General features: G+C 46.4%; 1 protein-coding gene across 4 annotated transcripts in view; it reads left to right on the forward strand.

Annotated features, from left to right (window-relative positions):
* ARHGAP15 (Rho GTPase activating protein 15) overlaps window positions 1-16887 on the forward strand; it is a 388578-nt gene that overhangs the window by 121643 nt on the left and 250048 nt on the right. The gene's annotated exons all lie outside the window — the stretch shown is intronic.

The following is a 16887-nucleotide window of genomic DNA, read 5'->3' on the forward strand; positions in this document are numbered from 1 at the left end:
TACTCTCCCAAGCACTTAGTACAGTGCTCTGCACACGACATGTGCTCATTAAATATGATTGATTGATCGATAATCCTTGCCCTCAAGGAGTTTACATCCCAGTGTGAGTTTGGAGGGGGAGGGGTGACAAACGTACAACAGATGGAGTTTAGAGAAAGGAGAAAAAGAAAACACGAACGTGAGTTAGTGCTTAAATAATAAAACTTAGAGAACTGAGCTTATGGAAAGTGACCAACAGATGTAATCGTTGTCTTCTAAATTCCCATACGGTGTTCGGCCTAATTTGAAAGGAATCTCCGTGAGGGCAGATGTTTCCAGAATTATTCAGGCAGCTGTGGCTCAGATAATATCCACGAGGAGGACCGCTGCAGGGATTACTGCAGGACTCGCTTGAAAAATCACGGCCCCGGGGGATGATTTTAAACTGAATTTTCTTCCCTGACCATGCAGAGCTCCATCCTCACCTCTGGTCTCGGGGCTTCCTGCCCCTGTATCCAAGTCAGCCCTCCACACTGGTTGGGAGCAGCTCACTCTGCTTCACCACGTGAGTCCGGATGAGCAAGGGAAAGCCACAGAGGGAGACAAAGGAATATTGAGCCGAACAGTCTTCTCTGTCTTTCATGGTTCAGCTTCTCTGCTGGTCTGCTGGTCTGCATGGTTTTTGTCTCCAACTGTCCTCCCTGCCACGAGCAGACGTTTAACGAACCGATAGCCCAGCCAGCCAGCAGACGGCTTTCCCCGTTGTCTGCCTCCCACCTACTCCCACACCTGAGGTCAGATTTCTGCCACAGTCAACGTTCTGCTCCGTTGGAAATCGATCCTTCCCGACGCTTCGACGTACGGGGATTTTATTTCGTTTTCTTCTCTTTTAGTTTTTTTTAATTAAGGAAGTCGCGTGGCCTAGTGAAAAGAACACAGGTCTGGGTGGGACGTAGGTTCTAAACCCAGCTCTGCCACATCTCTGCGGTGTGACCTTGGGCAAGTCACTTCATTTCTCTCTGCCTCAGTTATCTCATCTGTAAAATGGGGATTAAGACTGTAAGCCCTTCATGGGACAGGGACTGTGTCCAACCCGATTTGCTCGTATCCACCCCAGCGCTTAGTAATAATAATAAAGATGGTATTTTTTAAGCGTTTACTATGTGCCCGGCCGAGTAAACGCTTAAAACAGTAAGAACCACGATGATTTTTTTTTTAGTAAAAACCCAATCTTTGGTCAAAAAATCCTGGGTGACATTTAGAGCGACCCAAATTGAAATCCAGATATGTCACCTTTCCAATTTATATCAGAGCTATGGTGGCTATTGGCTCCTCCCAAATGAACATTCACGGCAGAACAATAGAGCATTAAATGCTAGAAGCCTGATTTCCAGCAATCCTCACTTTAGGAATTACTATTACTACTAATTCCCTCTCAGGGTGGCACCTGGAGAGTTCCCAGTCCTCTACCAGTCTGGACTATGGGAGGAAAGAGCCAGGCAGAGGCCTGTCCCTTCCATTTCTAGCTTGAGTAGTGGCTAGCGAGTGGATGGCAAACTGCTATAAATCAAAACTCACCGGCGCTGGGCAGCAGAGGAACGGGAGAGAGTCGAGGGCGGAGACTCAAGTTTACTGTGCGGAAGGCGGCTGTGGTAAACCACTTCCGGATTTTTCCCAAGAAAACTCTGTGGATCCACTACGGGTACGATTGCAGATGGAGGTGGGGCGCTCTGGGAGAGATGTGTCCATGGCGTCTCTATGGGTTGAAGGCGACTCGACGCCATAAGACGAGACTACTACTGATAATAATATTTGCCTCTGCTTATCTTTGGGCTTCTTTAGTCAAAAGAAACGGTGGAGCCTAGTGGCTAGCGCGCAGGCTTGAGAGTCAGAGAAGCAGCGTGGCTCAGTGGAAAGAGCACGGGCTTTGGAGTCAGGGCTCATGAGTTCGAATCCCAGCTCTGCCACTTGTCGGCTGTGTGACTGTGGGCGAGTCACTTCACTTCTCTGGGCCTCAGTTCCCTCATCTGTAAAATGGGGATTAAGACTGTGAGCCCCACGTGGGACAACCCGATCCCCCTATGTCTACCCCGGCGCTTAGAACAGTGCTCGGCACATAGTAAGCGCTTAACAAATACCAACATTATTATTATTATTAGAAGGGCCTGGATTCTCAACCCAGCTCTGTCTGTCAGCTGTGTGTGGCCCTGGGCAAGTCATTTCACTTTTCTGTGCCTCAGTTACCTCATCTGTAAATAAGTTTGATTGATTGACTTCCAGCCTATTAGGGCAACAATCAAGTCTCGCAACCAGCCATCTTCGCTTATGGACTCACTTTTACCCGTCCTCAGAGATTTCGCTTACATGTGTCCCTGCACGGTGAATATCGCGGAGTGAATGACTGAGAAGAGGAGGGTAGGATGGGACCTACCTACTTAATCACTGAAATTCATTCAATCGTATTTATTGAGCGCTGTGTGCGGAGCACTGTACTAAGTGCTGGGGAGAGTACGTTAAAATAATAAACAGATGCCTTCCGTGATTTGCTAAAAAGTGAGTAGTAACGGTTGCAAAAGTAGTATCTACTGAGCTCCCCCTGTAGACTGTAAGCTTGCTGTGGGAAGGGATTGTGTCTGCTATATTGTATTCTACCAAGCGCTTAGTACAGTGCCCTGAACACAGTTAGCAGCAGGGGAAGCAACATGGCCTAGTGGCAAGAGCCCGGGCTTGGGGGTCAGAGGTCGTGGGTTCTAATCCCGGCTTCGCCACTTGTCGGCCGTCTGATTTTGGTCAAGCCACTTCACTTCTCTGTGCCTCAGTTCCCTCATCTGTAAAATGGGGATCAAAACTGTGAGCCCCTCGTCTGTACCAGCAGCGGTTAGATTTAGCCAGATCCGTAGTGCGTTTATGGAGAGGGAGTACTGGCTATTCTTTTTGAAGCAGTTTGGTTTCCCAGTTGAATGCTCCATTGGGATCTAGTGGAAAGAACACAGTCCTGGATTCTAATTCCAGGTCTGCCACTCGCCTGCCGTGTCACCTTGGGCAAATCACTTCTCGGTGCCTCAGTTTCCTCCTCGATAAAATCGCGATTCAAAACCCGGTCTCCCTCTAACTTAGACTGCGAGGCCCACGTAGGACAGGGGCTGTGTCCACCCTGTTCATCTTGTATCTTTATGTCTCTCCCTGCGCTTATCACAGGGCTTGGCACACAGTGAATGCCTAAACAAATCTCAAATATCGTCATCACTGTGTTGACTCGGCAGATGAGGACTTTTCGGGTTCAGCTCTGACTTTTCCTCTTCGTCGTAAAGTGGATGTCTCTCCCCCAGGAAATTTTCTCCATCGGCTGCCCGCCTCCATGCCGTCTCCGAGTACACGCACCAATCCCATTGTATAAACATGAGTTTTTAAGCCATTTAACGTTCCCCCAAAGAAGCAGGGCACTGGTTTTCATTCATCCATATGAAAACAATTAGGAGGAAATGCCACTTATCTTAAATAGTATTTGTCAGATTTTCTTCATCAAACTTGGTAAATACAGATCTTTTGACACGTTGATGAATTATCATCAATCTACGGGAACCCTAAGTGACTGGGCTCTTGCCAGTGAAGAGCTTTTGTTTCGCTGTGACATTAAAATGTATCTTTAAGAAAAAATCTGATGATAATGAATATTCAAAATTAGAGTCATTCTCCAGGGTACGCGCAGCAGGTCAGAAGTCACGAGGTTCTGAGCGAGAATTACGGTGCATGTGGGGAGAGGATTTTGAATTCCTCCCGAATCGAGTTGCACGCGCGAAATGAGCGGTATAAAAATCCGAAGCGAAGATGGATGGACTTCGTATGAATTTCAAGCCACCTAGATAACCTGAATATTGAGCTCCCGAGTCATCGATTGAAAAGATAGCCTAGCCTCATCTTCCTTCATATCGTCAGCGTTCCGACTTGATCTTTCCACGGGTTCCAGCCCAATGGAGCCGTGCGGGAGTGTAGAGCGATCAGGCGTCGACATGGCCGGCGTTGCTTCAAACCTGCGTCAATTTCTGCTCTCAGCCAAATTTTATTTACTCAAATCCAGATTCCTCTTTACCCTGGGGTCCAAGCCTCAACCAAACACCTCGTTTTGGTAAATAGTTTTATTCTTTCTCCTGTCACAAGACGAGGATGATAAATGGGAAATGATTAAGTGTGGGTTTTGTCAGATCTGTTCTTTGAAAATTCAATAAATGTTCCCGAGTCTTTTCCTACTGGTTTCTCATGGAGGCTATTAGAAGTCCGATACACTGGAACAGACCGTTCCTTCTCCTGAAAGTTATATTTAATTCACTGGTGTTTGGGGGGGAGCTGCTTTGCTATATTTTTGCAATTGCTTTTGCATTACCTAATCGGTCTGTCCCTCACCCCAACTCTAGCACTTTTCCACATATCCTTAGACTTCACTATTTCCTCCCATCTGAAATTTATCTTAGTGCCTGTCTCCCCCAGCTAGACTGTAAGCTTCTGGGGGACAGGAATTTTGTCTGCTAACACCTAGTGCAGTGCTCTGCACCCAGTAGGTACTTGTTGAAGTTGAGCCCAGAGACGTCACAGTCACACAGCAGGCGAGTGACAGAGCCAGAATTAGAACCCAGAGCTCCCGAAACCCAGGCCTGTGCTCTCAGAAACCAACACCCTCCTTCTAACTAATTCAAGTTGTGGCATCTGTGTAAATTCCATCTGACCGGAAGTTCACTGTGGGCAGGCATGTGTCTATCAATCCTGTTATTCGCTCTCAACCGCTTAATACAGTGCTCTGAATACACTAAGCTCTCGATAAATATGACTAATTGATAACCCGGGTATGGTGCTCAGTGGGTCTGGAGGAAGGCAGCCGCTCTTCTCAGGGAAGCCCTGGCGGTCGGAGCTTTGGACAGAATGAGATGACCTGAAGTTCGGTCTGAGACAGTCCTGATGTTACTCAACATCCAAAAACTTACTGCAATATCCCCAGCTCCCCCGGGTAATAGATGGCCCACATTGTTTTGCACGCGACGTTCCCGTTTTGTTCAAGAAAATATAGTCGATTTGTTCAGTGATCATACTCTCTTTGTAACTCGCCTCAATAAATGTCACCCTGAGTGAAATTACTGTAGAAATTGAGACAGTCTCATTGTCATCAAAGTTAAACTCCAATGCTTGGTTTCCTCTAACTCTAAAGCAAAAAAAGCGGAAGGAAGCCAAACGGGGTTGGGTGGTGGTGGGGGAACCCATTTCTGTTCCCTTAAAAAGTAAACACGCCACTGTAAAGATTTCACCCCTTGTAGCTGGGTTGGCTATAGAAGTGTAACGTTCCAAACCACTTGATTTTCCCCAACTCACTTAGTCCTTTATCAAAAACTCCATTTCACAAATAATATGGGGACGGTTCAGCCGGGCAGAAAGACCATGTCTGGGCTTGGGAGTTGGATACACAAGTTCAAGACTCAGCTCTGCCCCTGTCTGGCTGAGTGACCTTGAGCAAGTCACCTAATCTCTCTGAGACTCAGTTTCCTCAGCTGTAAAATGGAGACAGAAGGCTTATTTTCCCTACCTTTTAGCTTGTGATCGCTTTTTGAAAGAGGGCCCTTACCTCATCTGATTATTTTGTGTCTACCTCAGTGCTCAGCACACTGCTTTGGCACATAGAACTGAGCTTGTTTATTAACTCGAAGAAGGAAAACAAAATGAGCAAATGGTGTCACCTAGCCCAAATTCAGACCGAGGCTGTAGCGGCCACAGGGAGTCAAAGAGCTGAAGATCCCAATAGCAAGCATTCAAAGAGAGCAGGACACTGTGTGCTACCATTAATTTGTCATTAAATCAACTCCATAGTCTCCCAATTCCCCGTGGAGGTTCCGGGCAGACACCGCCCGCTCTCAGAGGTTTCAAGGCCTCGTTGGATGACTCTGGGAATTTTGATGTCACATGGATACCATTGCCACAAGCTTTTATGCAATTTCAACATATTACCCCTAATAAAATTAGGATTTTTTTTCCCCTAATTGAATCTCTTTGGAAGGTTTCATGTCTCTATTATATGACACTGGAAAACTCCCCCGGGCACGAGTTATGCATAAGATGAGCTGTGACTTTTCCATTGGCCGAAAATAGCCCAGTGGGGGAGAGAGCCATTGTCCTTCAACCATTAAGAGGGGAGGAGTGTTAAAGAGGGACTTTTAAGCTCCTGGAAAACAATGATTATCGAATGTATGTCACGCCGTCAGAAATATCGGCAGATTGAGGAGCTGGGATCGGGTGGTGGGTGAGTGGTCCAGGATAGGTCACTAGAGGCAAAGTTAGGGATGGGAAGGGAAAAATTCGGGGTGTTGGATAGTCCATCTCTGCCCAGGAGGGTTTGGGTCCCGAAGAACAATTGGACCACGATTCCTCCAAGCGTCCCGTGGCCGCCTTCAGAGGTGGAGTCCCAGTCCTGGGGAGACATATGCGCCAATTTTTTGATATTGTGCACTGTTGATTCGAAGGGAGCAAGGCTTTCATGCGGATTGCTTTCTGGAGTGCACGCCAGGCTTCGAGGAGCTAATGGGGCAGAAAGTCACCATTTTGGATGCTTTCGACCCTGATGGGAACTCCCTCGATTGGTTAGCGTGGCGGGATGGATGAAGCTGGGGACTGGATCACAGAGTCGTAAGGACCCTCACTCCCAACAACCGATGGAGTGGCTGTATATCTAATAGTTGCCTTGTGTAAGGGCTCCTTGAGCATCCCACACTCAATAATAATAACAATGATTGTGGCATTTGATAAGCGCTTACCATGTGCCAGACGCTGAACTAAGCACTGAGGTAGATACCGAATATTCGGTTAGGACACAGCCCCTATCCCACATGGGACTCACGCTCTTAATTCCCAATTTACAGGTGACGTAACAGATTTAGAGAAGTTGAGTGAATCGGCACAAGGTCACACAGAAGACAAGTGGCAAGCCAGCATTAGAACCCAGGTCCATCGACTCCCAGGCCCATGCTCTTTTCACCAGACAATGCTGCTTCTCCCCTTTACTTTCAAATCATTTACTTTAGCGCATTCCCAAGTTCGCAGTAAAAGAAAGGTGATATTTCTCGGGACCACAGGGCCAGAGTAAACTCGGATTTTTATCCTCCTCCTCCTCCGTTAGCCTGCAAGGGACCTCGATTTAAGAAGCGGCACAGTCTAATAGAAAGAGAACAGGCCCCGGAGTCAGTGGTCTATCATCTGTCTGGTGTGTGACTTCGGGCAAGTCACTTCTCTCAGACTGTTTTTTTATCCTCCGAATGAAGATTCTTACGTACCTCTTCTCCCTCCTATCTAGACTTCGAGCCCCATATGAGATTTAGAATACGTTCGGCCTGATTGACGTATACTCACCCCACTGCTTAGAAAAGGTCCTGGCACACAGTGAGCACTTAACGTATGCCCCCGTTATCATCCTCCAGCGGAATTCCTTTCAGCACCAGACACAGGATACGGCACTCGACAGTTGATGGAGGTAAATGACCGGGATTGGCGAATCCTTCAACGAGACGCCCGCCCCCCCCCCCCGCTTAGTTTATCAGCAGACTATTTTAAGAAACCCTGTTTAAAAGTTGGGGATTGGTAGAAGCAACTCTCCCAACGGTGGCAGGTTCGATGTATGATTTTTATCCCCCCCGAGAAGAGGAGATTTCCATAGCAACTAATAGTAATAATGAGTTTCAGCTGGAGACGAGAGGCACATTTCTAAAGCCGAGCCCAGTGCACATCCTCCAGTGGGAGAGTGGACAGGGTAGGTCCTGGGTAGAGAGGCCCGGGACTTTTTCGACTACCTCTCCTCCCTCCTCTCCCACCCCACCTCAGCTCACGCACTTTGCTCTTCTCAAGCCAACCGGCTCGCCCTGCTTCCTTCTCCTCTCTCTCTTCCAGGCAAACTCTTGCTCACCTCCTCCCTGCTGGCCAGAACTCCTTCCCCCTTCGTAGATGACAGTCCATCGTTCTCTCCGTCTTCAAAGTTCATTCCTTCATTCGGTAGCATTTATTGAGCGCTTACTAGCAGCTTTCTCCGATAGGTCTATCGAGAAGCAGCGTGGCTCAGCGGAAAGGGCCCGGGCTCGGGAGTCGGAGGTCATAGGTTCGGATCCTGGCTCTGCCACTTGTCAGCTGTGTGACTGTGGGCAAGTCACTTAGCTTCTCTGTGCCTCAGTTACCTCATCTGTAAAATGGGGATTAACTGTGAGCCTCAAGTGGGACAACCTGATTACCCTGTGCTCTGCACATAGTAAGCGCTTAAATACCAACATTATTATTATTATTACTATGTGCAGAGCACTGTACTAAGCTCTTGAAATGTACAATTTATCCTAAAACCACGCCTCCTCCAGGAGGCTTTCCCAGATCAGTCCCTCATCTCCAGCCCTTGCGTGTCATTCATTCATTCAATCGTATTTATTGAGGGTTTACTGTGTGCAATACGGTGAACTAAGCACTCGGGAAAGTACAATTCCATAGAAAGCCTTGAAGCTCTGGTACCCACATTTTCTATCCACTATCCCCTGTTGTAAGGAATATATCTTGGTTTTAAGGCTCACAAAACATTTACAAGCTTCTACTAATAGAAAATATTGGGGATAAAAGGAAGTACATAATAATAATAATAATAATAATGGCATTTGTTAAGCACCTACTATGTGCCAAGCACTGTACTAAGCGCTGGTGGGGATACGAGGTAATCAGGCTATCCCATATGGGGCGCCCAGTCTTAATCCCCATTTTACAGATGAGGTAACTGAGGAACAGAGAAGTTAAGCGACTTGCCCAAAGTTACACAGAGAACAAGTGGCGGAGCCGGGATCTGAACCCATGACCCCTGACCCGCAGGCCCGTGCTCTTTTCACTGAGCTGGATATATATCCCGTATTTATCCCAAATTATTATTACTATTATTATTACAAAACTGTTTTCCATGTCCTGATTTTCCGGATCTGTCTGTGAGGAAATTCCAGGAAGACTCATGCCCAGTGGTGACCCCAGTAGTCAGCCGGCTCACTCGCTCTCTAGCCACTGCAGAAATGAAAAAAACCTTTTGACGCTGATTTGCATTCATTCAGTAGTATTTACTGAGCATATTGGTATGTATTTCTTTATTTTACTGTTGAGGCTTTTTCTAAGCCATCCCATGAATCTTAACTAATGGTAGGCCAGGTGTTGTCCTTGTGGATTACCGCTGGTGTTCCTTTTTCCTGTACCAAAGTAAAGGCCAAAGACAAAGAATTTGCCAGCCTTGCCCGTCCACACATTCCAGACGCAGAGACGCTGTTTCGTCTTTCCTGAGGGCAGGATGGAACTGAGTTTCATGACGCTAAAACTACAAATGTCCTCATATTTCAAAAACTTTGATAAGATCCCTATCAGGGGCTTATTGCAGTCTCGGGACTTCAGGGTTTTCATTGTTATCTAATGGGCCTGTTCGCAAACGTGGTGTCGTACAAGCACGAAGATGAGCATCACTTCATAACAATACATTGAGATAAAGGGCTCTGAATTATGAAAACTTCCTGTAGGGCGAGACCATTTATTTTTAAATCTGCTGTTGCTCTATTCAAATATCAAATAGCTATGAGTGGATTTGATGGCATATTTAAGAGGACCTGAGAGGGCAGTGGGCTTTTTTTTTCTCCACGAGAGACGCGCCTTGTGCGTCTAAGAGTTAGATGGTTTCTCTGTTCCAGTGGATCGGGATAGCAAGACCGCGGACAAAAAAAGCATAGAGAAGCAGCGTGGCTCAGTGGAAAGAACACGGGCTTTGGAGTCAGAGGTCATGGGTTTGAATCCCGGCTCCACCACTTGTCAGCTGTGGGACTGGGCTAGTCACTTAACTTCTCTGTGCCTCAGTGACCTCATCTGTAAAATGGGGATTAAGACTGTGAGCCCCACTTGGGACAAGCTGATTCCCTTGTGTCTACCCCAGCGCTTAGAACAGTGCTCTGCACATAGTAAGCGCTTAACAAAAACCAACATTATTATAAAGCCTCAGACATTTTGGCAGCATGGCCTGGAGGGAAAAAGCAGGAGACTAGGAGTCAGGACACCCGGCTTGTAGTCCCGGTGGTCTGCTGCACACAGACCTTGTGCGAGTCACTTAACCTCTCTGGGCCTCGGTTCCCTCATAAGACAGATTAAGAGCCCCATGTGGGACAGGGACTGTGCCCGATCTCATAAACTGGTACCTGTCCCGGGGCTTAGAGCTTAATAAATGCCAGAATAGATGTACAAGCAGTAAAGCCCGTCACCCTGCTCTATACTGGAGAGTCTGGCTTTCGGTCTGTCCCATCTTCCATGTGGTACTGAATTGGGCTTGGTCTGTTAATATAATTGAATTTTTTTGAATGGTATCTGTTAAGCACTTACTATGTGCCAGGCACCGTAATAAGCGCTGGGGTACGACAAACTAATCAGGTTGTTCACCCCCCCATACTCCATGAGGGGCTCACGGTCTTAATCCCCGTTTTACAGACGAGGTAGCCGAGGCACAGAGAAGTGAAGCTACTTGCTCAAGGTCACAGAGCAGACAGGTGGCGTAAGCGGAATTAGAATCCAAATCCCCCAGTCCTGGGCTCTTCCCCCTAGGCCACGTTGCTTCTCATTTATTTTAGAAAGGACAGTAAGGCTTGTTCATCCACCAGTTTATGCCTTTTCATCTGTGCATCCCAGTGATGCCCTGACATAAGAAAAAACATCATGTGTGTTTCTTGCCTCAGAATCAGGGTACGATCTGACCTCCTTCTCTCGGCCTCGAAAAAGAGCACTTATCCGTGTTGCCAGAAATGGGCCTAAGCCTTAGAACTGGCTTGGCTTAGAACCCCGGGCTTGGGAGTCCTTGCAATTGATACCTGTCTACTTGCTCTGTTTTGTTTTATTGTCTGCCTCCCCGCTTCTAGACTGTGAGCCCGTTGGGTAGGGATTGTCTCTATTTGTTGCCAAATTGTACTTTCCAAACACTTAGTACAGTGGGCTGCACAAAGTAAATGCTCAATAAGTATGATTGAATGAATAAATGAAAGAGAGGTCATGGGTTCTAATCCCAGCTCCGCCACTTGTCTGGTGTGTGACCATGGGCGTCACTAAACTTCCTTGTGCTACAGTTCCCTCATCTGTATAATAGGGATTAAGACTGTGAGCCCCACGTAGGACAACCTGATTACTTTGTATCTATCCCAGTGTTTAGAACAGTGCTTGGCACGTAGTAAAAGCTTAACAAATACCATCATTATTACTACTAGTCATTTCTCAGGGCTAATACAGATGGGTATTTAAGTTTGCTATTTTCAGTGGTCACTATGATCCATTTTCACATTTTCAGAAGAGAATCTATCATCCCAGGCCCAACCAGAATCCTTCAGATGTCTCCTCCTGTCTTCACAAACCAGACCTCTTGGGACCATCTCACCCCAAACGTCAAACTCCCAAGTACTAAAATCTAAATATCTAACATGGTTAGTCCGTGGAAGAACTACTCATTCTCGTTTCCCCCGCGCTGTATCGATGGAGAGGCCTGGAGCCGGTCCAAGCTTTCTCCACTATCATTTACGCTTTAAAACCCAGAACGGGCATTGAAAATGCGAAGCATTCTATCTTGTCTGCAGATGCAAGCACAGTCTCCTCGGAAGATGAATACTTGCAGTCTTCAACTGGCAACTCCGGCAGATATTCTCTGTATAATTAAATAAGAAAGCCGCACAAAAATAAAATGACAACATTTGGGGAAATCCTTTGTGGATAGAGGAACAAATGGGAGAGAGGGAGAGAAAGAGTGAGAGTCCAAATGGAATTAGTGGTTTTTCCATGAGGAATTTTCTTCACTTCGAATTTTTTTTCCGCTGCTTTAATGAATACTTTCCTCTGCACTGTTTTGAGTATCGCAAGAGGAGATTTTTGCTGTTGCCCCATGAAGACTCTGAACACTTCAGATTTAATCAGATTACCAGGGGTAGTTGTTGAATGCTTCCCGTGTACAGAGCGCTGTACTAAGTGCTTGGAGGAGTACAGTCTTATAAAATTGTACAATCCCTGCCTTCCAGGAGCTTACAGTGGTTTAAAACGTTTCCCTAGTACCATCCGATCCAACTTTCTATGCTCCAACCCCTAACCATCCCTATTTCTGGAATCTGCCCTCTCAAATCCTGGCTTTAGCATATTCTCCTGAGGAGAAGGTAGAAATTCCTTAAAGCCTTCCTCTTTTTTTCCAAAAAAACCCCCCAAAACGCCCCAAAAACCTTGGACCTGTAGGACACATCATCCCATCCAACAAAGTGAACGACAAGGTGGTTTAACTTTGTAGGCTTGTTTGCCAAAAGTCCAAAGTAAATATACCGGAGCGAAAAACGTTCCATTTTTATCTGGCTGCCGCAGTAATAGCTGTTACTTCAGGGCTTACGCTTCAATAATTGATCAGGGTTTGTATAGCACCGGCTAAGAGCAAAAATAAGAGTGTTGCTTTGAACAAACTGCTGCAGTGTTATAGCATTAGGCCCAGAAACAAGATTCTGGAAATATAGATATATAAAAAACAGGAAAAAGATGGATACGTTGGAGAGGTAAATACTGCTGCAGGCTAGAAAGTAATGAGAATTTTTCCATAGAGAGCTTTGACCTGCTATTCAAAAATTGTTTCTTGTCTTAATAAATCCTAAAAGTGTAATTTACTTGCAAAAGGGAAGGAACAAAGGCACCAAAATTCTTTTGATAACAACACTTGTTAAGGTTGATAAGTTGGGTTTCAAATGTGTGAAGAAAAATGTGTGACAGTTTGTTTTAAGGTGACAATCTAAGTGTTCAGAACCTTCCATCTTCTGCTGTTTCTAAAGCGGTCTTCTTGTTCCGCTTTGTACTTCTGCATGGAGAGAAGGGGCAATCAGATCAAGGGAGGATCTGATCTCATTTTTGAAAACTCATTTGTGTCCATTTGCAAATCGTCGGCAGGATTTGCAATCCAAAGGTTGGCAAAGAAGATAAAGCTGGTTTTCTTTTTTAAGGTCACCCATCGAGATGACCCCTTTTCTTTCGTCAAAAGCGGTTAGTACGTTTGTGCGGTGATCTGGTCCCTTTCCTCAGACTTTCTCTAGACTTCAAATTGTATTTCTCCAAGAGTAGATAAGTAGACGGTATCAATCCCTGAATGGCGATGCCAATCTCTATTGTCCGAGGCACACAGGAAATCTGCTGTCTTATGAAAAGCCGGTGCATTCGAAATGAAGATCGCTTTCTCCGTGCCGTCTCGTGCTCTATTCTTCTCCGAGGGGTGGGCCCGATTGTTTAATGTCTTTTCTAGAGTGTTGCGAGACGCCCGGTGCCTGGAGCTTCAGAACAATAGTGCAATTTTCTGTGGCACTGTTTAGAGAACTTCTTTCATCTCATTCCACCTGGCAAGTTCAGGGCAAACCAACAGCCAACAGATCTAGGATTCCTCAGAACCTCTGGGAAGGTTGTCGAGGGTAACGTCACTTTTACCCAGTAGTTATCGGGTTCTTTTCAGTCAGTGAAGACCCTGGGAAAATGTATTGTTCTTATATTCCTGGTCAATCAATCAGTGACATTTTTTTAATAATGTTGGTATTTGTTAAGCGCTTACTATGTGCAGAGCACTGTTCTAAGCGCTGGGGTAGGCACAGGGGAATCAGGTTGTCCCACGTGGGGCTCACAGTCTTAATCCCCATTTTACAGATGAGGGAACTGAGGCACAGAGAAGTTAAGTGACTTGCCCACAGTCACCCAGCTGACAAGTGGCAGAGCTGGGATTCAAACTCATGAGCCCTGACTCCAAAGCCCGTGCTCTTTCCACTGCGCCACGCTGCTTTGTGCAGGGCACTGTACTAAGCGTTTGGAAGTGTACAATACAGAAGAATTGGGCGAGACTGTCCCTGCCCACAAGAGCCTTATAATCTAGTGGAGGGGCTTACAGTTTAAAGGTCAATCAATCAGTTAATAAATGATATTTATTGAGTGCTTTCTCTGTGCACAGCATTTTACCAAGTGCTTGGGTGAGTACAGTGCAATGGAGTTGATAGACATGATCCCCGTCGACGAGAAGCGTACTAACAGTTCATCAGTCAATTGATAGTATTTTTGAGCGCTTCCTTTGCGAAGAACAGTGTACTGAGTATTTACTTGGGTCAGAGGATAAAGCCCCAGCTTGGAAAATATCCAACGTCTAAATTAGACCTTTCTCTCCGATGCTGTGTTACCCTGGGAGAGCCTTTTGACTGCTCTGTTCTTTTTCTGAACAGCTTTTTCAGTTTCCCGTATGCCCAATGGGTATGTCAGCTGAGCCTCGATTTAGGGATAATTAAGATTAATAAATTGTAGTTGAAGATGAGCCAAGTAATGGGAGCTGGTGATCCGATATCCAGACAATTTAGGATGTTGCGTCTGTATGATGAATTCTGTCATAGGCCCTAGGGGAAGATAATGGGGAAAATATGAGATGTGGTTTAACCTCCTTGAGGTCAGGGATCGTGCCTTCTAACTCCTCTGTACTCTCCCAAGTGCTCAGTTCAGTGCTCTGCTCTGTTACTGTTAATAGATTTATGGATTTCCGCCCTTGGACAGCTTATAATTTAATGAGGGACAGAGTCTAAATACAAGTGCAGAAAAAAAATACAAGTTTACGAGTGATGGGAACGTGACAGGATCACGAAGCCGGAAGCAATGGAAATGTATCCCCAAAATGTACGGAGACAAATATTTGTGTTAGGAGTTTCAGATTGAGTAAGGGTGACAGGGCAGGAAGGTTGCCTGGGAAGGCTGTATGGAAGAATAAGGTTTTAAGTAGAGTTTTAAAAGAGGAAGGGCGTGATTTAGAAGAGAGGAATTGAGGGCGTTTTAGTAGGGGGAATATAATGAACGGTGGTCCAAAGTAGAGAAAATCAATTAACCTTTGACTCTTCCATCTTCAATGTTTCCGAACTATCTGATTTTGGTACTTGTTAAGCGCTCGCTGCGTGCCAAGTACTGGTACTAATAATAATAATAATAATGTTGGTATTTGTTAAGCGCTTACTATGTGCCGAGCACTGTTCTAAGCGCTGGGGTAGACACAGGGGAATCAGGTTGTCCCACGTGGGGCTCACAGTCTTAATCCCCATTTTACAGATGAGGGAACTGAGGCACAGAGAAGTTAAGTGACTTGCCCACAGTCACACAGCCGACAAGTGGCAGAGCTGGGATTCGAACTCATGAGCCCTGACTCCAAAGCCCGTGCTCTTTCCACTGAGCCACGCTGCTTCTCTAAGCACTGGGGTAATCTCCATTTTACAGATGAGGCGGCTGAGGCGCAGAGAAGTGGAGTGACTTGTCCAAGGTCATACAGCGGACAAGTGGCGGACCCAGGAGTAGAACTCAGGTCCTTCTGATTCCTAGGCCCAGGCTCTTCCCACTGGACCACACTGCTTCTCCCCCTGCCCTCCCGTACCTCTGGCTTCTTGAAATGACCTGGCCATCTCTTAAAAAGGAGAAATCTTCATAGCGACCACGTGACTAGGTAACAGTTGGCAAAGTGCTGTCTTGAAAGACATCCCTCTTGTACTGCTTAAAGTGAATTAATGTGTGCTAATGGGTTTTTTGTCTTTTGAGAGCAGGGGTCGTGTATTAGGTTTCTTGTGTTCTCTCCTTTGATATCTATCATAGCGCTTGACACATAGTGGAATCCTGTACAGTGCTTGGTCGAGAGTAAGCAGCCAGTAGAGTGCTCGGGACAAGATGAGTACCCAGTACAGGGCTCCAAATGCAACGGGAAGCTACATGGCCTAGTGGAAAGAGCACGGGGGGTCAGAGAGCCCTGGGTCCTAATTCTGGCTCCGCCACGTGTCTGTTGTGTGACCTTGGGCTAATCACTTCACTTCTCTGCCTCAGTTATCTCATCTGCAAAATGGGGATTAGAAGTGTGAGCCCCATGCGGGACAACCTGATTACCTTGTATCTACCCCAGCACGTAGAACAGTACTTGGCACATGGTAAGCGCTTAACAGATCCCATCATCATTATTATTATTGTTAATTCCAGCTCCAATCACTTGTCTGTTGCGTGACCTCGGGCAGTTTAACTGCTCTGTGCCTCAGTTTCCTTATCTGTAAAATGAGGATTAAGGCCGTGAGACCCATATGGGGTATGGGTTGTCTCCAACCTTCTATCTACCACAGGGCTGAGAGTAGTGCCTGATACATAGTAAGTACTTAACGAGTATCATTAAAAAATGGCACCCCGTACAGTTCTTGACACACAGTAGGAACCCAGTACAGTGTCCGGCCTAGAATAGTTGCCCAGCACAGGCAGCTAGTAGAGTTCTTAGTCTCCCGCGTACACACAAAATACCCGTAGATTATAAATTCACTGTGGGCGGGGAATGTGTCTGTCATATGGTTGTATTTTACTCTCCCAAGTGTTTAATACAGTGCTTTGCACAGAGTAAGCGCTTAATGAATATGATTGACCGACAATGGCACTCAGTAGACGCTCCGTCCGTACTGACGATAGGGACCAATCAGTGTCCGGATTTCCCCCCACAAAATATCACTCATTCAGGCACCCCGAGGTTGGTTTTCACTTCCTTCCTGCCCCCCGAAAAGTCTCTCAGAGGATACCTCGGCCCGCGATGAGATTTCTGGTCTTCTCTTTCATCTTCTCCTCTGTGACGTGTTGGCGGCCTAGAACTGCAGAGTTGGCGTGGCTCAAGTTTGCTCCTCCCGGGCTTAAAATGTCTTCTAACTCCCAGGTTCTCTATCACCGCGGAGTCGGAGCCCTGGGCCGTAGGTGGAGGCTTTGAAGCATGTCGGGGTCTCTCCCGTCGGGTGGGAGGGGGGAGTTGAAGTGAAGCCACTTTGGTGGCATTTAGAAAAAAGGCTGCTCAGATGGCAGAGAAATCTC

The sequence above is a fragment of the Ornithorhynchus anatinus genome, chromosome 9, assembly GCF_004115215.2.
Source record: "Ornithorhynchus anatinus isolate Pmale09 chromosome 9, mOrnAna1.pri.v4, whole genome shotgun sequence".
NCBI lineage: Eukaryota > Metazoa > Chordata > Mammalia > Monotremata > Ornithorhynchidae > Ornithorhynchus > Ornithorhynchus anatinus.